Here is a 27688-nt window from a genome sequence, read left to right as displayed (position 1 = left end):
TTCCATTCCATTCCATTCCATTCCATTCCATTCCATTCCATTCCATTTCATTCCATTTCATGTTTGAGACAGAGAGAGACAGAGCATCAGCAGGGGAGGGGCAGAGAGAGAGGGAGACACAGAATCTGAAGATGCTGAGCTATCAGCACAGAGCCTGAAGCAGGGCTTGAACTCACCGACTGTGAGATCATGACCTGAGCTGAAGTCAGACGCTCAACCGACTGAGCCACCCAGGCGCCCCTGTTTATTTGTTTTTTAAAGTAAAATCCACCTCCATCAAACTCACGACCCTGCGAGTGAGTCGCATGCTCTACCAGCTTAGCCAGCCAGGTGCCCCCCAGTTATTTATTTTTTTAATTGCTGAGGACTAGGAATATAGCATTTTGTTTTTTCGCTATCATTTAGATCGGTATTTGGGTTCTTTCCAGTTTGGGCGAGAATACTATGTAAACTTATGGCAAGTCATTTCATGGGTATATGTTTTTATTCTTCTTGGACAAGTGCCTAGGAATTATTAGGGCATGGGTTAGGTGTGTGTTTTATAAAAAACTGTCAAAACATTTTCCAAAGTGGTTATACCATTTTGTTCTCCCATCACAAATTTTGAGAGTCTTATTCATCTTACATTCTTGCGAATATTTGGTTTTGTCAGTCTTTTTAGTAATTTTTTGAATATGTAATTCCTTATCTGATGGTTAGGATTTTTTAATAAACTTATTGGCCTGGAAATTGGTCTCAAAACGACTTTGCTGAGAATTTCTTTCAAGTTAATTGCCTTCTGTTTTCCACTTGGTTGGTGTTTTTCTTATTGATTTTTAAGGAGTGCTTTATATATTCTACATATATGTCCTTCGTTAGCTGTATTACAAATATTATCTTCTAATCTTTGGATTGCCTATATATTTTAAAGCATATTTTAAATATATACATGTTAAGAATTTTATTTTACATATTGATGAAGTAACCAGTAAGAATTGTGACTGGTTCATCTGATAATTTGAGTTATAAAAATTTATATTCTTTACTGAAAAAAATTGATTTGCCCTGTTATGAACAGGTATCATTTTGTTGCTAGGAGTCCTTTGCATGGCTATTAGTTTTCTACAATTTAATCACTACCACACTAAGTTATAAAATTGCCCAGTCAATGGAAAGTTAATGAAAGGTGCATGTCCCTGTAGAATCCAATAAATAGAAAGTGCACAAAGCAATGCCTAGCACTCCACTGAAAGGGTACGTAGTGCACTCTTTTGTCTATTTCCGAGTCTTGGGACTTTTTTTTTTCTGATCATATTCCTCCCTCTAATCTTCTGAGACTGTAAATAATCTCAAAAGCTGCTTCTTGATCACACACACACACACACACACACACACACACACACACGTGTGCACACACGCACACGCGCACACACACACGCACCTCTGGTCTCATTAGATTTAGTTTGATTTCTTACTTAGTTGCTGCAATAGTATTAATTAATTATATATGTCTCATTCAGTTTTCTCTGGAAATCTAGAGCTATTCAGCTACAGAGCAGCTAGTAGGTTTAAAGAATTTACTTCTGCCTGAAATATAAAGATTCTTATATAAAGATTTTTAGATTGAAATTTTGAAATCCTTGAAGATTTTCTTTCCCATCTTGAGGATAGAAAGTCAAATCCAAGAAATTCCTTGCATCAGATTTTACCTGTAGTATTTCTAGATTAGGTGAATTACTTCTGCCAGAAATTCTCAAATTTTGTTGTATTTCGAGATCGAGGTATAAGGCCAGTTTTCTTGGAAGGGCTTTGTAGGTATTGACTACATTTGAAGTCAATACTTCCACCTTACCACGGGGTTTGTCATTCCTAACTAAAAGAAAATAATGCTAATATGTCCTTGGTTGAACAATTGTTTTGTCTAATTATTTTTTGGTGAAATGACTTATTCTTATTGAATTTCTACAAATAATAATATTTCTGTGAAGTGTAAGAAGAGTCAGTAAAAGTGTCTGCATTCTTGGGGGTCATTGACTATCAAAAGCCATTTAAATGTGTTTATTTTAGTTTATAAAAATATTAAATTGGAAGTTAGATATATCTTATGAAGAGAAAACTTTTCTGATATATCCATAAAAATAAAACACTGAAAACTGTACCAAAAATATTTAAATAATCACATTTAAATTTCCCTATTCAATTTACTCATCTCTGTAAAGTTAATTCTTGTTCTATCCAATCTGAAGTCAGTTATCTGCCTCTTGACGGGAAAAGAGTTCTTGAGATCTGACTCAATTCTCTGTTATTGTCCAAATGTAGTGTAAGTGGGGGCGCCTGGGTGGCTCAGTCGGTTGGATGTCCGACTTCAGCTCAGGTCGTGGTCTCACTCTTCCTGGGTTCAAGCCCTGCGTTGGGCTCTGTGCTGACAGCTCAGAGCCTGGAGACTGCTTCAGATTCTGTCTCTGTCTTTCTTCCCCTCCCCTACTTGCTCTCTGTCTCTCTCTCAGATATAAAAAATAAAACATAAAAATAAAAAAAAATTAAATGTAGTGTAAATGGTGTCAGCTTTGCAAGTGTGAATTCAGAGGCTATAGTTTGAAGTATTATATATACATATGAAAATAATAGCTTATGCATTATATTCTACATAATTATGATATGTTATAAATTGTATATTATATTTTACATAATTTTATATAAATATGTATAAATATATACACAGTGATATTTTAACATCTTAAAAAAAAAACTCTCTGGCTGGGGAAGACTGCTCCTCCCTACACTAGCCAATTCTTAGAGACTGCAAAGGACTCAACACAGATGATGCTTTTATGCAAACTAACCAATCCAGAATCATACCTCTTCTGACAAATGTACCCCAGGTATTTTACTCTGTCTTAATCATACCAGGTCTGGTCCCAGGCAACTAGAGACCACTAAAAACTACCAAAATCACTCATATCAGCCAGTCCTTAACTGGTCACTGTACACTGCCTTACCTTTCCCATGGAAACCCCAATAAAGACTGTGGCTTAATGCTTCTCCCTTTATGCTGTCTTCTCCTCCTGACCAGAATGGTGCTTTTCTCATGTAGCCTGGCAGAGAGTGCTGCACCTCCTGACTTGTAAATATAATAAACTTTTTTTTCCTCTGTGATTTTCTTTGTCTCTTCTTATGGCTGTACCTGACTGAGCATTGCATAAAATAATACAGAAAAAGTATCAGTAGTGCAGAGTACCTAGTACAGACTTTTCCATGAGGCTCCAACAATGTATTTCTTTGATGAAGATGCAAATTTTGAACTGTAGCTTACAATAGCGCCACCAGCTGTTGCTAATGTAAAGCAGAAATAACCTGAAGATAAAATGACTATATAGTTGTAGTTAATGTATTATTTGAATCAATAATTAAAATGGTGACAACTAAATTTTTTCTCTTAAGATTTTGTAGATCAACTTCAAGAAAATTGTATCTATAAATATTGAATCTTCTGATCCATGAAAATGGTATATCTTGGTTTATTTAGGTGGTCCTTAAAACACTTGCAGCTGTATTTTGTAGTTCTAGGGGAAGTATTTGGCACTTAAAAAATTTTTGGTATTTAATATTTTTAATATTACCTTCGATTTTCAGAGAAATTGGAGGGCAGAAAATTATTCTGTAATATAGAATATTAGCAGCACCAAAGCTCATGAATAATAATAATAAAAAAGAAACACTTTCTACAGCTACTCATATCCTTTAAATCTTTTTTAAGTGCCAGAAATGAACATACTTATCAACTAGACCCAAACAGATGCATATAAACATAAAATTATGCTCAGTAACCAATCTTCCAGTAATTAATCCTTTTTAGAAGTCTAGCTATCCAGTAATTACCCATTTATTAACTCAAATTAATATTAGTCAAAGTTATTACAGTACTCAAAGATTTTGAAAATTATGGTCTAGTTGACATTGGAAAACATAGTTACTATTGGTAAAAAACATTGTCAAAATTTAGTTGAACAAAAATTTATGAACATTACACAGTAAGCATTAACCTCACTTCTTTGAGAAACAGATGAGAAGATGGCATTGGTTATACAAAAGATTTATCAGGGGATCCCTGTGTGAGGAAAAATGATGAGGAAGCTGGAGGAGGCTGGAAAAGCATCTGATTGTGATTCATGCCTGACCTCTATGAAGGACAGAAGGAAAGAGGAAAGGAAGAAAGAGAGGTCTTAGGCTGCAGTGCAGTTTTATGAGTGTTTTGACAAGGCCAATAGAGAGTCTTCATGCCAAAGTAGTTTGTTAGGGGAGCCCCACATCTCATAGGAATTGGCCTGCCTAAGCATTTTTACTGCACTGAGTCATGCAGTAATATATTCATGCTTACGATGCAGTGATATATTCAGAATGTAGTAGCTGCGGCTATCAAAAAGTTGCAGTCCCTATATTAGGAGATTTAAGAGGTGCATTTTCATGGCTGCTACAGTCTATACCTCTCATCACACAGATCTCCTTCTCTACAGAAATTCAAAGATCAGATTCTCCAAGACTCCTATGGGCCTAATCTTCCTGAGGGGAAACTTGAAAGAAAAGAGATCAGTGGAATAAATGATAGCTCTAATAGCTTCAATTAATATTGAAGCTAAAACTGTACTCATCCTTTCCTGTCTCCACTCTCCATTCCAAGTTCCCTTCACCCTCTGTTCTTACTTGTTAGATCTCAGTAGCTTACTTGGTGGTGTGACCCAAACGTTCCTTTCAGATCTGAACGGCTGTAATCATTTTTCAGCCAGGATTGCTGTAAATGTCCATTTATAGCTACAGTGGGCAAAAGAGTACCAGTTGGCATCCAGGGCATCACCTGGGTTCCATGTGTATTCTTTCTTCTCCCCATTGTTTAGAACCATTTTTACTCCTCATGTTTCTTGGGTTAAACACCCTAAATGATATGGTGACTCCTCTCCTTGTCTGCTGATCCCTGGACATAAGGAACTCAAAGTGCCTAATAGCAGCTGTAACTTGTAGTTCAATGGAACCCTTGCTCTGTCCACCAGCGAGAGTATGTCTTTATACTATGAATAGATGCTGCATATATTTAGAAGTTGTGCTATTAGATGTATACATATTTAGGATTTACTTTTTTCTTGATAAGTGGACTTTTATTGTTACAAAATGACCTATTTTGTCTATGGTAATATCTCTTGTATTGATGTCCATTTAGTATGTTATTATGGCTACTTCAGTTTTCTTTTTACTGTTGTTTGCCTTGGTATCTTTTCCCTTCTTGTATCTGTTTGTATCTATAAAACATGTCTCTTGTAAGCAGAGTTCAGTTTCTTCTTGACATTTGATCCAGTTAGACAGTGCCTGACTATTAATTGGCATGTTTTTTCCATTTACATTTTACATCAATATGACTTTGGTATAAATCTATATTGTACTATGTGGGTTCTATTTGACCATCATTTCTTTGTTATTTCTACTTTAATTTCATCTCTTTTATTTTTAAAAAAATTTATTCTAGGTATTGTGTATAAAACAGTACAGATCAAAGTATCAGATTGTTTGTTATGTTATCCAGAGAGCAGAATCCCTTTTTGTGTATGTTATTAGGATAAGGGACTGGCCACTCAGTCTTTGGCATACTGTGTTGAGTTGAGGTGGGGCCACAGCTTTAATTAGATTGAGTTAATTCCCCTTAAATCTAATAAATGTTTGAGCTTGGTTGAATGTCCAACTCTTGAGTTTGGCTCAGGTCATGATCCCAGGGTCATGGGATCCAGCCCAGCATTGGGTTGAGTATGGAACCTGCTTAAGATTCATTCTCTCTCTCTCTCCTGCCCCCTCCCCCACTTGTGTGCACGCGCTCTCTCTCTCTCTCTCTCTCTCTCTCTCTCTCTCTCTCACTATTAAAAAAAAATAGAGTGGTTGGGGTACCTGGGTGGCTCAAGTCAGTTGAGTGTCCAACTTCGGCTCAGGTAAAGATCTCAGGGCTTGTGAGTTGAAGCCCCGCATGGGGCTCTGTGCTGGCAGTTCAGAGCCTGGAATCTGCTTCGGATTCTGTGGCTCCCTCTCTCTGCTTCTCTCCCGCTCATGCTCTCTCTCTCAAAAATAAAAATAAACATTAAAAAAAATTAGAGTGCTCAACTAGTTGAATGGTGCCCTAAAAATCCATGGTATTTATCTACTTTTTATCCCCAGTGACCAGCACAGTGCTAGTGAGTGCTCAGTTTGTATGAATGTGAACCAGATGTGAGATGATTTAGACATTTTAGAACTTATTTCAATGAATGCAACTATAGCCATATTGGAAGACTGATTCAATATACTGCTTTTGAGAAGCTTACCAGTGTTCTTTTGGTTACTTAAGCTATTGGATACTTTTTCTATATATCTTATTTGACCTTACTGTAGAATTTGACACTATTCTCTTTCTAAAATAAAAAAAAAAATTCCATGTTTTTGTTGACACCATAATTATCTTGTTTCTCTCTTACTATTGGCCTTTTAATTAGAATTTATAATTCTTTTGGTTTCTTCTTTTAAAATTTGGAACTCCTAATCTGCTTTTTGAAACTCACCATAGTTGCCTCAGTTATCTCAAGATGGGCACAACAAAATTCTTACAGAGAAGGAATTCACTATGTGTGTACACATGTATTCTCTATCGAGAGTAAGCATTTACTAAGTTTCTTATACTGTGCTAGATGCTGGGAATACAAAGAACCATATGATACCATCTCTGCCTTTAAGGAGATTTTAAATCAAATAAGTAATGATATTATCATAGTTCTGAAAGAATTCTGAGAGCACTGCCTTGAGATACGAAATACAGGATCATTTCTCCCTGAAGTAAACCCTACTCTTCACCTTCTCTTTTTATTTTCTTACATATTTGTTTTAGGGACTTCACTCTCTTCAAGTATGCATACATGAGAATATGTTACAGACGGAGAGGGAAAATAAGGGGAAGGGTAAAGATGGAAGGAAGGAAGGTTTCTAGGCATGTGACTCTCGGCTTCTTTACTTCTTTACTATGAATAAACATAAATGGAACCAAAATACATTATAGTGTTTTAACTTTCTAAAGTGTTCTTAGAACTTCATCTAATTTTATTTTCATAACATTCCATTTTACTGATCAAGAATCTGAATCAGGAAGTGTCCATATGCCTGCTAGACACCTCCATCCTTCAGCTTTCAAAGCACATTTCATCTACATTATTTCCTTGATCTTAGCAACAGTCCTTTGAGTCTGTTGCTCATAAAACATGGAGGAGCAGTAGAATGAACTGTGTTTGAAAGTAAAAGAAGAAAAAAAAAAACTCAGTTGAGTTTGAATCTCTGTTCATCTACTTTCTGGCTGTGTGACTTCCACTTGATGTCCATGAGCCTATGTATCTGTTCTATAGGAATAATAGTTCCTACTGGTAGAATTTGTGCCTGGCCTTTTAACTTTCTAAATATTGATTAATTTTTTCCTTTCCATGAACTTACTTTTGTACTTAGAGATCCATTCTTCCAGACATTTGTTTTCTTCTTCTTCATGGCAAAGACAGTAACTTTTAGGTCTATAATTTATGTGCAGATGGGCTTGGCCCTGCGCGTGGGAAGGTAAGCACAAACTGCTTCTGTACTAGACTGCTAGAGCTGTATCCCTTTCTCCCACATGAAACAAAGGCCCAGGGGACATCTTATCCTGTGCAAAATTTATTCTTTAGTAGCACATTAAAACATCCTAGATAGAATAATCTCAGAAAAATGGCAAAAAAAAAAAAAAAAAAAAAAAAAAAGGAACCTGAAAGCATGTGTGTAGCTGCACAAATTCTAAGCTGGTAAGAGTTCAAATGTAACAATTAATGTCACACCTCACTTCATTCAGATTAGTCTAAAGCTTATCTGCCTTAGGCAATAATAATTGGGACTCAATAAAAGATGTTAGAGCAGATGGAGGTACTACAGTTTCCAATTAAACTCTTCTTTGTTAAACTTTGTATTCTTTCGTGATTTATTGAACTGACTTCAGCTCTCCATCACCTCTATACCTGCTGCTTGTGTTTAACACAACCCTGTAACTTTGGTTACTTTTTAAGGGAGAAAAGGGCTTTGTTTAAAGAGAATCTCACTTTACCTTAATGAGATAGTTGTAGAATAGATGGCATTTCCTTTTGTAGCTGGAACAAAAAGAGAAGTAGAAGAAAGGCTATCTGATGTTTATTGAGCATTGGGAATGCCTGGTAGACATTTTGAATAAATCTACTCTGAGGCAACACTTTGTATGTATTGCTGCATTTAATCCTCATAACCTCAATCCTTATGCTACTAAGAAGAGGTTGTTTCTTATTTTCTTACCATTTTATTGATGAGAAAAACTGGAACTGGGCAGCAGCAGGGGGAGGTGGGGTGGCGTTTGAATCAGTGAGCAGATGTGAAAAACAGAAAGACCTTCTTCGCTGCTCATAAAATCATATCGCCACATGATAGGTAGGAGAGATTTTTAAAATGAGAATGTTGACAATGATATGAATAAAAACATCTTGTTTTATTAAAAGAAACATAGTACATACATATGTGTACATGAATCCAAAGAATTATTCTTTAAAAAATTCTAGGGGCTTTTGTTGCATGTGACTAGCATCACTATGTGAAGCATGTAACAAACATGTATGTGGATATCACACAGCCAGACTCTCTGCCTAAATATTGGTAGTTTAGTGGTGGAAGAGATGGGCTCCATTTCTGCTCTCATAGACAAAGTGAATACAGATATTCATGTAATTTCAGTGAATCTTTACTCATTGTTCATTAAGAAAATGAGAGTTTTGTCTGCTTGACTAGTCTAAGATAATAAGACAGAAAGGATGCCTGCTGTGTGAAGTACAAAAGAACTCTTAGAAGTAAATGGGAAAAAGGCAGGTCCTACCTCATCTAGTAAGTTCGACTCCTTGAAAAAGTGTATGGAATGGAGTCAGGTTCATATCAGGGGTTTCGGTGTCTCATTAAGAAGACAGAGTCTAAAGTGGGTAGGCTCTCCCAGAAAGTAGAATTTCTTTTTGTGTAACTCTGTTCACTCCCAAGAAATTAATGTTTTTCTTGAGCTTTTAATGAGGCGGTTACCCAGTAACACTTGGTAACAATGTGTTTCTGTTTCCCTCAGGACCTGGGGACACTTGATTGTCTTAAAAACAGTATATTTGATAAAAGATTCAGTTGTGTGTTGCAACATGAATTTTCCTCATACCATAATTTGAATTAAGCCAGAAACAACTTTATTGCTGATAGTTTAAATGTAATGCTGTTATCTTATCTTTTGTTTCCAGAATTTAAAAATAGTTGGTTATATTTTCAAGATATAATACAGATATAAACTCAGAAGTTAATACGTTGTGAAATGAGAGTTTATAATAAAGTTTCTATTTAAATCTAATAAGTTTAGTATAGAAATTATTGGACAGTTTAACAAGAGCAAGCAGGAAAATAATAATAAAGAAAAAATAAAATTTGATTAGTTGGCATAATTGGGCAAAATATGAAGCAATATTTAAAACATTATGAGACTTTTCCATTCATCTAATGAATAGGAATGTTGGCAAGGCTCAAATATCACAAAAATGAGCAAAGGGTCAGAAAAATGAGCTATAGAGAAAACTTTAATTAGAAATATAACTAGACCTAACCTCTCATTACCACATGACTCATAACTTAGATTTGAATATAACACATCACATGACTCCCCAAGGAAAACTTCACAATAAAATTATAAAGTGCTTAGCCTATCAGGTAGCAGTTTTATCACCACAATTAGCATTTGAAATTGGACTTGGAAAGAGAAAAATGAGAGCAGACTGAAGAGCTTTTTGTAGTAATCTTTTATGTGGTAAACCAAAAACTTTAGGAAGAAATGTAAGAAGATGAATGATTTTGAGATGATGTCAGTGAGCTGGTCCAAAACTTAGAAAACTGGAAATAATTACAGTTCTTTGTAGCATGCTGGATATATCATGAAGCTGTGTGTGATTTCTCACTTATATGTGGAGATTCTATTTTATTTATTCACTTTTAAATGTTTATTTAATTTAGCATTTATTTATTTTTGAGAGAGAGAGAGAGTGAGAGCAGGGGAGAAGCAGAGAGAGAGGGAGACACAGAATCCGAAGCAGGCTCTAGGCTGTCAGTACAGAGCTTGACGAGGGGCTTGAAGCCACGGACCAGACCACGAGTTCATGACCTGAGCTAGAGTCGGACACTTAACTGACTGAGCCACCCAGGTGCCCCAATGTTTATTTTTGAGAGAGACAGAGAAAGAGTGTGAGCAGGGGAGAGGCAGACAGTGAGGGAGCCACAGAATCTGAAACAGGCTCAAGGCTCTGAGCTGTCAGCATAGAGCCTGATGCGGGGCTTGAACTCACGCATGAGATCATGACCTGAGCTGAAGTTGGATGCCCAATTGACTGAGCCACCCAAGTGCCCCTGATTTGTTCATTTAATAAAGTGGTAATAGGATAAACTAACATGCTTTCAGAAAACAGCTTTGGAAGTTAAAATTACAAAATAAACTTTTTGCATATTAAAGTCAAAGGATAGAATGTATCAAAGTAGATGGTTGTTATGCCAATAGCAGGAGAAAATTATTTTGGTCTTGACTATAGAAAACTAAGGAGATAGGATGACCTGTTGTCACTCAGAGACCTGAATTTTGATGTTTTTAGATCTTAGAGAAGTGCCATGTGTTAATTCAGTGGCCTGAATTCTAATCTAGGGAGTGGGAATGTAACAATTCCAAAGGCAGTTCTTACTATGATACCTTGCCCATCTTACATAATAGTTTCTATACATGCTACCCTGCCCCCCAATCTATTTGCAGAAGTCTATGGAATAAAGGCTAGAATTCAAACATAATCTGTTGAAGAGGTGAAAATATGAAGTTCTCTATTAGTGCTGTTGAAAGAATCCATGAATTAGGAAAATACTTATCTTTCTGCAATGCAACTCTCCTTTTGGAAATGACTTGCAGATTTATTTTTGGGGGGTCATCAGGAAGCAAACAACTTAAAGTATGAACAATAAAAATGTTTTAGGAATATGAGAATTTAATTATGAAAATAACATGAGTCTAGTGGAAGGTACTGTAATGGTGAGTGTGTAATAGAATTTACATTTTTAAAATGTGTGTGCATATATGCGTAGTTGTATCTACATTTGATTACCTATTCAGTTTTAGGAATATATCTACTATAGGGAGGGATTAAGAATGCCAGAAGGGGAAATCAAAAGGAAAGTGAGTTAATATTTAGCACCTGATCCTCTAAGCAGAAATTTACAGAAGGAAATAGTCTAGAAAGCCAGGCTTTGTTAAAACAAGAGGATTTTCTGTTTTTTTTTAAATTTATTTTTATTTTTTATTTAAAATTTTTTTTTTTATTATCTCCTCAAGATGTAAGTGAGGCTTATAAAACTGATTGTAGAATTCCACTTTCAGAAAGTCCTTATCAAGCAGGGACAGGGAGGATGGGTAAAATGCTGCTTTCAGTCTTGGTAGTTGGTAGGGAGAGGACAGCAGGAGAAAGAGCGAAGAAGAGGTTGAGTTGATCAGCATAATCAAGTTATTATCTGCCTACATTTGAAAGAAGGAAACTGATGTTGGGTATATTCACATGGATGTGAGGAGGCTGAATTCATCCAGGTTGGTCACACTTCCCTGGGTGTACTAGATGGAAGTGTTCAAGCCTCAGCAGGGAGTTGAGTGCTCAGATATTTCCAGAGCATGTTGTGGTTATGCATATCCTTGTCATAAGGCAGCCGGATGGATGGTTTACAGGGCATTCTGGGGTCCCAGTGCCATGATGAAAAGATGTTGAAATGGCAGGGGTCTGAGGTCAAGACAAAGTGGCTGCCATAGGTGAGGACTTTGAAAATGGATGAAAATGGTGGTGGTAAAGGTTCTAGCAGAGGTGCCAGCATATCACCCCAAAAGCCTGGTGGAGCCAGTTGTTCATCAGCAGTCACCAGCCTGGGAAGCAGACTGGTCCATATCTTCTACACAAGAAACCATGGCAATCCAGGGGATACCTCATGGATCTGAGGAATAACCCATCTCTTCATTATTCTCTCATGTGTCCGTGTCTGTGAGGACAAGGTCAACTTTCCCTACACACCCATATGAACTTGAGAAGAGTAAAGGGTGAGATCTGAAAGACTAAGCATTTACCTAAAAAGACTGGACTATGTGAAAGAGGTTAAAAAATAAAAGCCCCAATAGGGAGTTTAACTTTGAAAAGACTGAATAAGGATTGTTGAAACCAGAAGAGGTAGAAATATTTTAACTGGCTAGTTGAAAAAAATACCTTTCTACCCAGCATAGTTAGAGGTTTTGAAAACATAAATGCAGTTTAAGAAAATTTTGTGTAGCTGAATCATATTGTGAGTAAATGTTGCAACCCTGCTGTTAGTATGAATACATAGGGCTTGGAAAAATAATACTTGGAGAATTAAAATGTTGGCATTTCTCTTCCTCTCTTTGGGGAAAGTGATAATAATCTCAACTGACACAACCTTGTGATTAGAAAAAATATCTTGAATTAAGAGAAATTAATAAGACTTTGCTGTTGCCTCAGTGAACTAACCTCCAGCCTTCCCAACTTTCAGGCAGTGGAATCAGACGTGAAAAAGGAACTCCTGGTTTGACAAATTCATTATTTATCTGGGTCACCTCCAGGAAGTCAGTTAATTTCTGTGAACCTCAGTTTCTTCACCCATCAAGTGGGTAACACTCACCTCAGGGAGTCGTGATGACTCTCATAGATGAGTGTGCACACGACTTGTAATGTACAACAGGGCCACGCCCGGCCTGCTGCCTGTTTTGTGCACCACGTGTTGCTGGAGAGTGGCCTTGCCCATTTGCTTACTCCCTTCTCCATGGCCACCTCACGCTGCAAAGGCAGAGTTGAATAGCTGTGGCAGAGTCTGTGGCTCGTGTTGCCGGAAATAGTTACTTCATGAACCTTTATAGGAAGAAACTTGCCACCACTGGTGTAGAAACTTGCCACTGCTCTGTAATAAGCAGTACAATGAGCAGGTGCTATTGTTTTTTTTACATGAACCTCATTTGTTCTGAGTTCATGCTCAGATAGTTGTATTTTGGCAAGCAGTTATTTTTTAAAATTGTCTTCATTCTGGAGAAGATTATTTGTTCATCCAAAAGCATGTTTCTCATTGTAAATTAACCAGTTGGCACCAGTTGGCACCTATTCAGCATTTGGTTATGTTTTGTTCCTTTGCCAAGGCCTGATCTCCCTGACTGAGTTGATAAAATTAAACTTCTGAATCTACGATCTGAGGACCACCTGTTCCTCTGAAGACATGGGGAGCCAGTCCCCACCCACCAATGTCATTGAGATCAAGGAGCCTCCTGCTTCACTCAGCTTCACACTTCCCACAAGATAGTCAGCCACAATCTTTAGTTCCATATGTGAACATGAAATCATAAACCACTTTCAGGAAAGACACAGCATATCTATTTTAATATTTTTCCTTTGTCTTTTCTCCAGTGTCTGTCCTCACACGGGCTGTGACCTGCTGCAGGGAGAAATCTAGTGAGAACAACAACGGCTGTTTTGTGAAAGGGAACCTTAGGTAGATTTGGCTAGGATTATGAATAAGTAATAATTTAAAATGTTAGTTCATTATTAAGTGAAGCCTGATTTAGAAAAAAACCAAACCAGTAAACAGGACATCCAGCCATGAGAATGTAACATACTTGGACTAATTATGTCACTTTTTAGGTAAAAAGTTAGTTGTTAACAGCTAACCACCTGCCACGTGTTAAAAAATAAGTTTTAGATTCCTTTCTGGAAACAGAAAATTTTTGAAATGGAGATGCTGTGATTTTGCCAAGTGCTGATGAAACCCCAAAAGGTTATTATGTCAGCTTGAGAAGACTATGATAGTGAAAATAAGATAAAAAAAAAGATTTGTGGGTTTTCGGCCACAATCAGCAGACAATTTTAATTTTGGAAGTGAACGCCATTGTGCTTGGGCATAGTTTAAATCTTTTCCTCCCTACCAACTGTTCCTCTCATCTGCCTGAAAAACTTCCAGGTATCAGTCTCCCTCTTTATTTTCTTTTTTTTTTTTAAATTTCTCTCTAGACTCTCTTCTACTTCTCAGCCCTCTGACAGCTACAAATAATTTTAACATAGAATTGAATAGAAACCTGTGCTTCTCAACAGTGAGGGGAAAGCAAAGTGTTTTCTTAGTGTATTGCTATTGCCTCTTCTTTACTCATGGGAGAAGTGTTTAACAGCTCCCTCCAGTTCAATGCAAAGAATTTGTCCCACAGATATACTCCCACCAGTGTGCAGAATTCTATTATGAAAACATACATTGCAGCATGAGCTTGGGAAGAGCTGAAACAGAAGGAGCAGTGGGGATGAGAGACACCAGGAGTGGGGACAGGAACAGACAGAGCAAGCTTGAGGAACACGGTGGGAGAGAAGAACCAGCCCTGAGGGCTCCCCACCTTCTTGGTCCCCAGAGAGCTCTGTGCCAGGTGGGCCCCATGACAACCTGCTGGAAGTGACAACCGCTGAGCAGGGCTGGACTGAAAAATCTTCCACATCCAAGACTAGCCTGTGCTCTAGTGGAAATGATTAAATTCAGCAATGGGAACCTTTGGCATTGTGAGATGGCAGAGCTGGCGGGGAGAAAAATCAACCCATAAAAAACACAGAATAAAAATGGGTCATTTCACAGAATTCATTCTTGAATATTGACTATTTCTGATCATTTCATCAGTGAAAAGTGAATCGTGTTTTCTCAGATCTTGGCAAAATTTCCCCCAGTAGTTAGTGAATGCACGGCTGGGAATTGTATTATGTTTGTCCATACTCCAGGCCAGCATAAGATAAAACATTTGGCAATTTGAAATGTTTCTTAAGACACTTAAAGGAATATAATTCATTGTAGTATGAAAAAAAAACATGCTAGTGCACAGAGAGATGAAGATACTCTTTTCAGAAGCATCAGTTGAAGAAAATTTAGAAACTGCAGGTTTACTGAGGTACAATAACTGTTTTCATTATCGTCCAGCCCATTTCGGGAAGTCAGATTTGATGTGATGTAAAATTTTACTTATTTTGCCTGTCAGTATTATCTCACCGATTCACAGTGAGGTCAAGATTAAAAGTATGAAATCGTTTTTCAGCCACATAAACTCTTAACAGAGGTCTACTATGGATGACTTACTCTTCTAGGGAGTATCCTGAGGACAGCTTGTGAAGAAGGTATTATTCCACATGTGTTATGGGCTGAATTGTTCCTCCTTCCCCCCAAATCCATACACTGAAGTCCAAACCCCCAGAACCTCAGAATGAGACTGTATTTAGAGATATGGCTTTAATGAGGCAGTTAATTTAAAATAAGACCACTAGAGTGGGCCCTAATTCAGTCTGATTGGTATCCTTGTAAGCGGAGGTTTGGATACACCGAGAGACATCAGGGATGTACCTGCACAGAGAAAAGGCCATATGAGGACACAGCAAGAAGGCAGCCATGTGCAAGCTGAGGAGAGAGCCCCAGGAAAATCCAAACCTGTCAACCCTTGATCTTAGACTTCCAACCTCCAGAACTGTGAGGAAATACATCCTGTTGCTTAAGCCACTTTTCTGTGGTATTTTGTTATGGAAGCCCAAAGAAACTAGTGCTGTATAAAGTCACAAGTAGACTTTATACAGCATAAACTGAAAAAATGTTATTGTTTAACTCAGTATCATCACTATAGGTTATCTCATATTATACTGCAGATGAGGCATTAGAAATGAGCCCCAAGTATCCTAGAATAATACTGAGTACATCTGAGGGCACTTTTCACTGACAGTGTATCAATGAAGGATTCCAGAAAGAAAGAAGAGAGCATTAGGCTGCCAAATTACGATAAATTTATTATTTATTATAGTAAACTTAGTAGGGCAGATCACTTGACACGATTAGTCTTCAGTTGTCTGGCTTGCAGCAAGAGAAAAATACGTTAGGAACAAGCAATGCCAGACTAGGGAAGCCTACTCAAGCTCGAGGGTTTGCCTGCATGGATGGTGGCAGGAGTCTGACTCCGGATCCAAGTTGATGTAGCAAATTTGTTCTCCATCTGGGCTTCATTTACTACCCCGAGATTCAGATCAGATGGTGGGGGCCCTGTGGCCTGAGTTTCCCCACAGAAGTGCTATCTGAGACAGGTGGACTGGAATCATGTGGTTTCTGGAGTGTGGGAGTCCATCTGGGTTAAAGCAGGATTCCAGCCGGCTGTTGGCAGAGAGATAGAGGGTCCAACTCCTAGGGGAATCAAGCTTGTTTTAGAACTATGTTGTGATTGTTCAGGCTAAGGAGCCAGATACAATCCTAATCAGAAAACTGGGGTGTAAGTCAGGGCTTGAGACAGTTTCCCATTCCCCTGGAAGGCACTTAGAAGGTTGGGGTGGAGAGAGAAATAAGCTCAGTAGGCAAAAAAGCATTTTGGAACTCACACCTGTTACAGGGCTGAGATTTATTCCAGACCCTAAATCAAAATTATACAGTCGAGTTTGTTCATTTGGTTCAGGCATGGAGAGGGCAGCGTTGAGAAGCAATAGAGATGATAAGAAATGACATCCATGGTGAAATCATAAGAAATGTTTTGAATGGTGCTGACAATTCAAAAGATCCTAGAAGCACAAGCAAAGGAGATAATTTTCTGGAGGGCAAGTAAAACAGTTCAGGGCTGATTACTTCAGTCTTTAATTTATTAATTTATTCTTCAAAAAGTTCGTGGTGTTCTATTGCCCTGAAGGATAGACGGCTCAACATTAGTCACTTCAGTTTCATAAGAAAAATGCAAACGAGCAAAAAGCAAGCTAATCATCTACTTTATATAGGAAGCAAGTATCTGAGTATATCTGGATCCATACTACTCACTCACTGTATCCCACATCAGGAGCAGCTGTGGGATGTATAGTTGATAGATATTATAATGATAATTGTAAGTAATTAATAAAATGTGAAAACTGGCTATATTGTATTTAAGAAGGCAGAGAAAAAATTTACTATTGAATGTTTTAAGAGGCTAGATTAACATTGTAAATATTTGGAAAATTTAGTTTATACAAATTTTAATCTTTAAGTCTGTATTGCATAGTATCAGATCTCATTCACGTTTTACAACTGTGAAATTCTATGTCATAACTCAATTACAGCAACATATCCAAAGATGTACAAAAATAAATTATTTAACAGATGTAACATGTTTTCATTCATAATATATATGTGGATATGAATATTTATACAAAGATATATCCATTGTATGATTATACTGAGAGGAATGGATTTTCTGCACATCATGATAATTATCATTAGTGGTGCTTACCAGTTGTCAGACACTGTGCTAAATGATTTTACAAACATTAACTCTTTACTCAGAGAAATCCTATGTAGCAAATACTCTTGTCCTAGTTCCATAGGGGAGGAAAGTGAGAGGGAGGGCCCTAGAGGTAACCAGGGGTGGAACTACCTTGTGCCCTAGGATTGAAAGCGTGTAACTGGAGTTCAGAGCAAAGTCTATCTGCACTGGTTCTCTTAACCTCTATGCTACATTACTCACACAGATTAATCTACTTGAGTATTCACGAATGAAGCCACAGTTGTAGTCAATTGATACACAAGCCAGTTGGCTTTGCATAGATGAAAGAACACTGCTTTATTGTCAACATCCTTGACACTGCTTGAAACATCTGTGCCTCTAATTTCAGTGCAGCTGGGCAAGACTCAGGTGCTGTTTTAATATAAAACTTGCAGTTGGATAACTCTTTAAATTCCACAGTTTGGTGCTATGGTTTATAACATAAAGGACAGTAATTAATTAAATTTTAAAACACTTTTTAATTTTATCTAATTCAATAGCAGATTGTGTGATGGAAAGAAGAGCATGTCATTTTATTTTATTTTATTTATTTTTTTTTCAACATTTATTTTTGGAACAGAGAGAGACAGAGCATGAATGGGGGAGGGTCAGAGAGAGGGAGACACAGAATCCGAAACAGGCTCCAGGCTCTGAGCTGTCAGCACAGTGCCTGACGCGGGGCTTGAACTCACGGACCGCGAGATCATGACCTGAGCTGAAGTCGGCCGCTTAACCAACTGAGCCACCCAGGCGCCCCGAGCATGTCATTATAGACGATGCCGTTTACTTCTATCTACCTCACTTTGCCCATCCGTAAAATAAGGGTCTGGATTAGGTGTTTTTTCAGGTCTCTTTTTACTATTATTCTAAGCATGTAATCCATTTCTAGATAAACTGTATAGAAATACAAATTCAGGGGAACCTGGGTGGCTCAGTTGGTTCTGCGTCTGACTTTGACTCGGGTCATGATCTCACAGTTTGTGAGTTCGAGGCCTGGATTGGGCTCTTTGCTGTCAGCACAGAGCCCTCTTCAGATCCTTTGTCCCCTGCTCTCTTTGCTCCTCCTCTGCTCATGTGCTCTCTCTCTCAGAAATAAATACACTTTAGGAAAAAAAAATACAAATTCACTGAACTGCTATATGAACTTGGAGGAGTGTAAAGGTGTGCATGTGCATACACACACACACACATGTTTATTTATTTAGTTAACTAACATAATTTGTGTAATAATCCTGCATAGCCTGTGAGAAGCTATACATTTTATAGGACAAAGAAGACTGAGACTCAAAAGTCATTTACCTTTCCAAAGATCTCAATCATAAGATATGAGCTTGGTATTTAAAACCAGGTTTATCAGACTCCAAAACCATTGCATTTAATGACTAATCTTCAGTTTATCTGGCAAATTAATGTGTTTAAGATTTTAAAAAAAATGTTTTTTATTTAATTTGAGAGCGGGGAGGGACAGAGGAAATGGAGAGAGAGAATCCCAAGCAGGCTGTATGCCATCAGTGCAGAGCTCGAGGTGGGGCTTGATCCCACCCACTGTGAGATCATGACCTGAGGCGAAATCAAGAGTCAGACACTTAACTTACTGAGCCACCCAGGTACCCTGGAAAAGTGACTTGTTTAGAATATACTGTGTACTAGTTAGGTAAAATAAGTATATACTGTGTATCAAACTGGGACATGACATAACAGTGACTTAATATGGCAGGAGGTCTTAAATGGTATCAGGAGAAGAGAGTGGGCAGGGGACGTATATCCACTGTTCGTCAGACTGCAGGTCAGTTCTAGTCACATTCCCACTAGACAGACTAATTACATATCCCTAACCCAGTAGCAAGGGCAATGTGGAAATGGGGTATTTTTGTACTTTCAGGAGGAGAAAAATGGAATGGAATTTCATGAATCCATAACATTATTTCTGCTCACATTGTATCCCCATCACTGATCCTGGTGCAGATAACTGAAGGGCTGCTGCATTGTCTTTTATTATTATGATCATAGACAAAAAGAGGATAACACAGATCTTATGTCTTCTGGATATTCTTTATTTAGAAATGTCCAAAAAACTGGAGTATAGTAGGGCATCGGAGCCTTCCTCTGATACAGAAGTTCTACAGTGACTTTAGTATGTGTCCCATGTTCACCATTTCACCTCCAGGAGCTCTTGCAGAGTACAGGCATCTGTATTTGTTGCATGGATGTTGGAATGTGGCTATAGTGACAGTGGATGATAAGTGGGTGAACTTTCTAATATTTTACACCTACTTGAAGAGCCTCTTAATGAAAGTAAATATTTAGAAAGCCACTACCAAAGTTATCAAACACTGTCACTGTACAAGTTTGTTGGTAAACTACCTTCTCTCAATCTCAATTTATGTATATTAAAAAAGAAGGCAGGCTTCTTCTCTAACGGTTTAAACTATTTCTGACCAAAGGCCTGACCTTTTTGCTGAAACAGAATTCACAAATGTAGACAAACTCAGGCAATGATGCCCAGAGCCCTTAGAAGAGAAGGCTTAGCAAGAGCACTTCTAGTCTTTGTATATTCTTGACTCCAGTGCCCTTTGCGGCTTGCCCGGGAGCTTGGAGAGGCCAGGTTGGCATTTTAGTGATGCAGCATGACCTAGACCCCCGATTCTGAACCTTTCCAAGTATAATATTCCCTTTTAAATGTCAAACTTTTCAGAATCCCAAAAGACACTATTTTTTTTTTAATCAGTTACTAAGGAACTACAAAACAAGGAAGGCACGACGAAACAACGAACTACAAAATAATGAGAAACTAACAGAACAATGATAACTTTACAGTACTTGTAAATGCATTTGTGTTTCATGGATTACAACTACATATATCTGAAAAATAGTCAAATAAATGCAAGGCAGAATTTAGTCAATCAGTAGTCGGTGCACTATGGACTTGAAGATGCTTTTAGTACTCTGAGGACACGTGGTTGGGAAGCATTGAATTTGGCTGAAACATGGGTCTCCATGGTGCCAAACATAGTGTTGGGCTTCATGATAGCACTTCATATTACAAGCATATATTTGACGTGTGCAAGTACTTTGAATAGTTTCAATTATTTAAAAAGGAACACCTGATTATGAATATTTCACATTTCAGTAGGAAGTAGGATGTGCAGAGTGTATATGTGTATTTCTGTGTTTGAATATCCATTTATTTGATGTTCTTGGCATTAAGAAAATGGTGACAACTAATAGTAACAACTAACATTTATACAGTGATTGGTATCTGTTATATATGTATTGTTATTATGTATTTTTAAATGTATTAATCCTATTAGTAACTCTGAGACAGAGTTTAAGCAGTGTGCCCAAGGATAAATTCTCGTGCTTAGCCTTTAACTCTATGCTCTTAATCATCATGCTGCATAACTTCTCAAAATAGTTACTGTCTTCTGTTTCATGACCTTACATTCAGTAGGTGAAAAAGAAAATAAACATGTAAAAAATAAACGTTATAAATTAATGCATAGGCAAGTTCTGTGATAGAGTGAGTGCTGAGCACTTACTTTCTACAGGAGTGTTTGGGGAAGCCTCACTGCAGAGATGACATTGGAGTATTTAAATAAGAATATGCTCAACTTCTCCCTTCTCAACCAGACTATCACCACCCAAGCCTCTTTCCTCTGTAGGATACCAACTGCAAACACAGTACCTGTGAAATCATAATTTGTGCCATCTATAGAATGATTAGATTGCGAGCTCAGATATATATCTCCAACATAGTTTCATTATGTATTTTTCACTTTGTATACATAGGTGATCTCTGGGTTGACCAACACTGCCAGAGAAGTCCTATATTAAAATTCTAGGGAATTCTTTTTAGTTTGTGACTTTATTGCAAAGTTATGTTATACAGAATCATTTGTCATCCTTTTGTTTCCATGTACCACATCTTCCAAGAACTCTGAGCGTAAGTTATGCCAAGAGGTTGAATTGAAAGAAAATAATATCTGCTAAATTTAAGCCAGCAGCATATCAGGGTGAATTGCCATCTCAGCCATGCTACCAAATTCCTTATATTTTGAATTGCTTTCATTTTGTTCCAGCAATTGGAGGTTTGAACAGTAAGATTATGAGTATAAGGAGCATTTCAGAAGCAGGTTCTATCTCATCTGCACTATTGCTTTTGATTCTTATATCCTTGTTGTTTTGACCCAAGAGGTCTGCTTTCCACATTTGTAGGGCCTACTGTCAGATTGTTAATCTAAATGCACTCATAGCTTTCTGATATTTGCTCACATTTGTTCTGAAATATACAGGTTACACACATACACACACACACACACACACACACACACACACACACACACACAGCCTTCTAACCTCTATGGAGAGGACGAAACCTTTCTTCTCTTTCCTTTATATATATAATATTAAAAGATTCAAGAGTCTGTTCTCTTTAAAGAGTCCTTTTTCCAGTTTCTCTGGCTTTCCTGATTCCTCTTAAATTTCCTGTGTGATTCTACATCTGTCTGGGGAGACCTAGCCTGATTAAACTGTCAGCTTGTTCATGTGCATGATTTCAGGAATTTTTCATACATTTCCTTGGAACACATTGGAGGCATTGGTTCACTGCATTTCTCTAAGTTCTGAAATAGAGTTGAAAGAGAGTTGATGCAATTTTGATACCTTCATGAACTTTTCTCCTCATAGCTTAACAATCAGTATTCAACATTAGCCTATTTCTCCCTTTCTACATTGATTTTTTTCTTCAAGAAATATTTATTGCATGCCTATTCTTTGAATAACACTTTGAGAACTTTTAATTAAAAAAAAAGTTTATTCATTTTTGAGAGAGAGACACACACACAGAGAGCTCACGTGAGCAGGGAAGGGGCAGAGAGAGAGGGAGACACAGAATCCAAAGCAGGCTCCAGGGTCTGATCTGACAGCACAGAGCCCAGTGCGGAGCTTAAATCCATGAACTGTGAGATCATGACCTGAGCCACCCAGGGGCCCCAGCACTTTGAGAACTTCTGTGAATATAGTTTTGAAAAATACACAATCCTTTGTCCTCAAGATATTTTTTACTTGAGAGATGAGAGAATTAATGTTAAAACCTGTGCATGCATGAATATGCAACGTGTACATGTGATAATAATAATAGTGATTTTTATTGAATACTTCTGGTGTCCCAGATCCACCCCAAGTTTTTTTGTTCTTTTGTAATATGAATTTAAGTTTCTTCCATATCTTTTCATGTCTTCGTATTTCATTTATTTTTAGCAATGAATACTAATTTATTGTCCACATGTGCCACAGTTTATTCATTTATCTAGTGAAGAACATCTTGGTTGCTTCTAAGTTCTGATAATTGTAAATAAAGGTGCTAGACACATTTGGGTGCCCCTTTTTGTGTGGACGTAGTTTTCAACAACTTCAAGTATATACTGAGGAGTGCAGTTGCTGGATCATAAAAGAGAAGTATATTTAGTTTTGTAAGAAATCTTCGAGCTGTCTTTCAAAATGACAATACCATTTTGCATCCCCATCAATAATGAGAGTTCCTGCTGCTCCATATCATCACCAGTATTCAGTACTGAGAGTCTGCAGATTACGACCGTTCTAATATATGTAGTGTCATGTTGTTTCGATTTTCACTTCCTTGGTGATAAATGGAACATGTGTGGAGTATCATTTCATATGTGTTTTTTTGCCATGTTTATATTTTCTGTGTATTTCACCTTTTTTGAATGTTAAATGTCTGTGAAGGTCTTTGGCACATTTTTTATTGGGTTGTTTTCTTATTGTCGCATTTCGAGCATTTCTTGTATATTTTAAATGGCAGTCTTGTATCAGATGTGTCTTCTGCAAATATTTTCTTCCAGTCCGTGGCTTACCTTCTCATTCTATTATATCGTCTATTTAGAGCAGTTTTTTTAGCGTTAATAAAGTCTGGCTTATCAATTTTTTTTCATGACTTGTGTCTTTGGTGTCCCACTTATAAGGTCAACACCATACCCTTGGTCATTTAGATTTCCTTCCCATGCTTTGTTATAGGAGTTTTATAGTTTTGCATTTTGCAGTTGTGCCTATGATGCATTTCGAGTTAGTCTTTGTTAAAGTTGTAAGATCTGGTGTCTAGACTAATTTTTTTTAATTTGTAGATATCCAGTTATTCCAGCAGCATTTGCTGAAAAAAAGGATCTTTGCTACATTTTATTGTCTATGTTCCTTTGTTAAAAATAAGCTAACTCTATGTGAGTCTGTTTTTGGTTCCAAACTCTTAACCTGTATTAATCCATTTAATTTTCATAGTAGCCCAATAAGCTAGGTACTTATTATGTCAACATTCTAGATGAGAAAATTGCAGCACAAGAACTTCAGAAATTTCTCCTGGGTAACATGGCTAGTAAGTAGAGTTCCTGGGGTCTAACCCAGACACACATCCCTCTAGAGCTTGCGTTGTTCCAGTATGTTATATACACTTAAAATGCCCAGTGAAGGGGCGCCTGGGTGGCGCAGTCGGTTAAGTGTCCGACTTCAGCCAGGTCACGATCTCGCGGTTCGTGAGTTCGAGCCCCGCGTCGGGCTCTGGGCTGATGGCTCAGAGCCTGGAGCCTGTTTCCGATTCTGTGTCTCCCTCCCTCTCTGCCCCTCCCCCATTCATGCTCTGTCTCTCTCTGTCCCAGAAATAAATAAACGTTGAAAAAAAAAATTTTTTTTAAATGCCCAGTGAAATCTTTAGTTTCTTAGTACTCTTCCCCTGCTTCTAGGATTAAGCTTTAAGACAAAACCTGCAGCTTGTCTTTTCCTACATCAATCCTTTTGGTGGTTTGTTTGTCCCTACAGATTCTCATGTGACATTTAACACTCCCTATTAACTAGATACTATCATAAACATCTTATTGATGACACTGCTTCAATCATATTGGTTAACCTCTATCTCCTACATGCTTGTTCCTGTCCTGTACCATTTTCCAGTCTTCCTTCCACGTGAAATATCTTCTTGCTTTTCCGTCAGTCAATTGAACACCTATTCTTCCTTCAGTGACAGTTTGAGACCACACTCTTCCATTCCTTGCTAAGTTCCCATAGTGAATGTAGTTTTAAGACAGTGTATCCTAAAACACACTAGACTGTAATTTTTTTTTTTTTACTTCTACTTATCTTTTAAAAACCAGCTAGATATGATTCTTCATTGGTGGAGATCACATCTTTTACTCTTTTTAAAAACCTCTACAGTGACTAGAATATGTTTGATCATGACTAACTCCTTCTTGATTGACATCTTTTGGGAGAATAAGAAATGATAGCTTTATTTCAAGTACTTCTATACAGAAAGGATGTTTCCAAAGAATAGTTAAAGATATAGGTTAATGTGTTCTCTTTACAGAAGTTACAGTTTTAGCACATGCAATAGTATATAATAAAACCTTAGAATTTTAAAATTCTATGCATTTTGATTACAACATAGTATAAATGAAAGAGCTCCTCTGACTCACTGGTATTACTTGGATGCTTTCTATATATATCTGGTTTGATCTTGTCACTCCTGGAACAGACAGAATAGAGATAGCAGAAGAGGTAAGCTTATGTTGCATGGGACAGTGTTCCTCAGTAATCCTCCTATTTCTTTTACCATTGACTGTGGAAAGGATTGCTGGGGCAGGCAGTAATGCATGCTTTTATCACTGTTGAGAATTTGAAGTGGGCAAGTAGGCTTGTGACATGGTACTCTTATTACACATTTTTGTTTCTATTGGATGACACAGAGATCTCTGTTTCAAATTCTACTTCCTTTATAAATTATAGTTCAAAACGTCTGTCAAGAATCACAGAGTAAGTGTGCACAAGCCCCTAATAAATGATTATAGTGAATGGTATGCCACTGAGTTAGGGAATGCTGTCTTACTTAATGATGCAACTCACAGTGAGCTAGTCACCGAATGCAACAATATGGTAAAATATTTGATTAGAAAGAATTCAACAATAGCTTTAGTTATAGTCCCTAAGCATTTGTACCAACTCTTGTTGCTCCTATATTTTTTGAAAATATATTGGCAAATAGCAATCATTATATTTCATAGGCGAAGTTGCACATCAGCTGCATACTTTAATTTGCAATATTTCATTCATATGGACTACAGAGAAGTTGGCATTTCCATTATAGACAGTGTTTTAGAGTATTAACAGAACCATAATATTTGGCCACCAGACAAAATCTTCAATGCCAGGCCTAACCTTGGGGCAGTTTTTAAGCAATTATTTTTATGAATTCAAACCACTTTGGAGTATTTATTTTACAAAGTACTGTATACTGAAATAGACCAGGGAAATATGACTTCATTTTCAATATGTTTTAAAAAGATTTCTAGCTTTGGGGCTTGAAAATACATTTTCTCTTAAATGTAAAGGATTCATAACTCACCATCAAGATAAAGGCAATCAGAACCTACCAGTTTTAATACATAAATATACGTATTTTAAACATACACACTTAACGACAATTAGTCTATTTGAATATAACTTTAGTGAATTCATATAAAAGTCTTGAGATATATGCTGTTCTGTGGAAGATTAAAAAACGTTTTTGTGAAAGCTCTGATAAATGACTTGTTAGGCAGTGTGAATATTCAAAACTGTGCCAAATACACAACAAAATTTATCTGAGATATCCTATTACGTGTGCAATAGGGACTTATTATTCTGCAAAAAGGAAATAAATGTCATTGAATATTTTAGAGCAATATATGTTTTTGCAAATTATTTTACAATCATTGCATTAGTTTTTCTTCAAGCACACTGGCTGGAAATGGTGCTATTTGTTTTAAATTGGAAGGATGGGGAATAGAAAGGTGTATGGAAAGGAACACAGCCTCTCAGATGAAGATAGTGCCACACATCTAAACCTTCTCTCCTTGTCCTTTACTGTCATTTTACCTAGGGGAGCTCAAGTGTGTGTTTGATCAGAATTCTTATCTTCTTTGACAGTATAGAATCTCCCTGGGCCTCCATGGACCTGAAACCATAGGACTGATTACCACCAGAGAGCTGAACGGACCCTAGAGAACAGAGATAATTGGGGGAGATCATGGAGTTGGAGTTCTCCAAATTGGTGGCTGAGTCTGAGTTGAATTTAATATTGAGCATGGCAAGAGTGAGGTTGTCAAACTAACTGGAGCCAGGGTTATTTGAGTACTCGAGTCTCCTACTTAGCACTGCCACTTGCATGGCTAACTTATAACACAGAGACATTTTCTCAGCATGGTGCATGTGAATGCTTGACTGGATATTTAGGTAGTCGGGTTGTAGTGGTGTGTGCATGATCCTTGAGCAGGACTAGATAGACATAGACCCAGGGTTTTATTAGTAGTACCTTTTGTCACAAGTAAGCTGGCCAATTCAAAGGCATTTATTTTTATGTCTTCTTGATTATGAAGGTTTTAGATAATGTAACGTTTAAGGGTCTAAAAGAAGGAATTTTTAAATTTAATGTTAAACTTAGTATTAAATATGAATTCAGTGTTTGAAAGTCCAAAAAAGGAATTTCTAAAAGCAATTCAGAGGATCCATACCTGGTTTTAAAATTAAAATGCTTCTTAAGGACAGAAAACACTGATATCTGCTTTCTATTTCAGTTAGCTATTATGAAAAACACTAACACTAATTCATAGATTACTATTTCAAACATGTGCTGTTAATAGTTCCAGAGGCCCTGACTTTTTTTTTGTGAATTATCCATTTGGTAATGTACCAGATTGTACTTAGCATGGATTTTGGAGACATGTTGTCTAGGTTCAATTTCCAGCCATGACACTTACAAGCTAGGTGACTGTGGGCAATGTACTTAGTTTTCTGTGCTAGTTTCCTCACCTGTACGGTGGGAATAGTAATACAACAATAGTACCTATTTCATAGCATTGTTGGGAAGATTACATTACATGTGTGTGTATTTCTTAGAACAGTAAAACAGCACCTGGTACAAAGTAAGTCCTGTATAGGCATTAGCCATTATTATTATTGAATGCCCTCAAATATGTAATGAAACATTTATCTCCAAGCTTTCATGTGCTCAGATTTTGATAATGATCAGAATTCTGCTCAACATTAAACAAACAGTTGTTTTCTACTGGGTTTCATGAATGCTGCAGTTGTTTGATAGATTTATTTTTTTTTAATTTCAAGAATATTGTGTTTATATAAAAAGCAAAAAAATTATATATGAAGGTGTAGTCTGATAGTGAAATAGAGAAAGTAATAATTTTTCAATGTTTTTAAAAAGAGAGTAAATTAAATTCAACTAAAGTAAGAAGATGT

Source organism: Herpailurus yagouaroundi, unplaced genomic scaffold (genome assembly GCF_014898765.1).
Source record: "Herpailurus yagouaroundi ecotype Mexico unplaced genomic scaffold, PumYag 162, whole genome shotgun sequence".
NCBI lineage: Eukaryota > Metazoa > Chordata > Mammalia > Carnivora > Felidae > Herpailurus > Herpailurus yagouaroundi.
Note: the sequence above shows the minus strand (reverse complement) of the source record.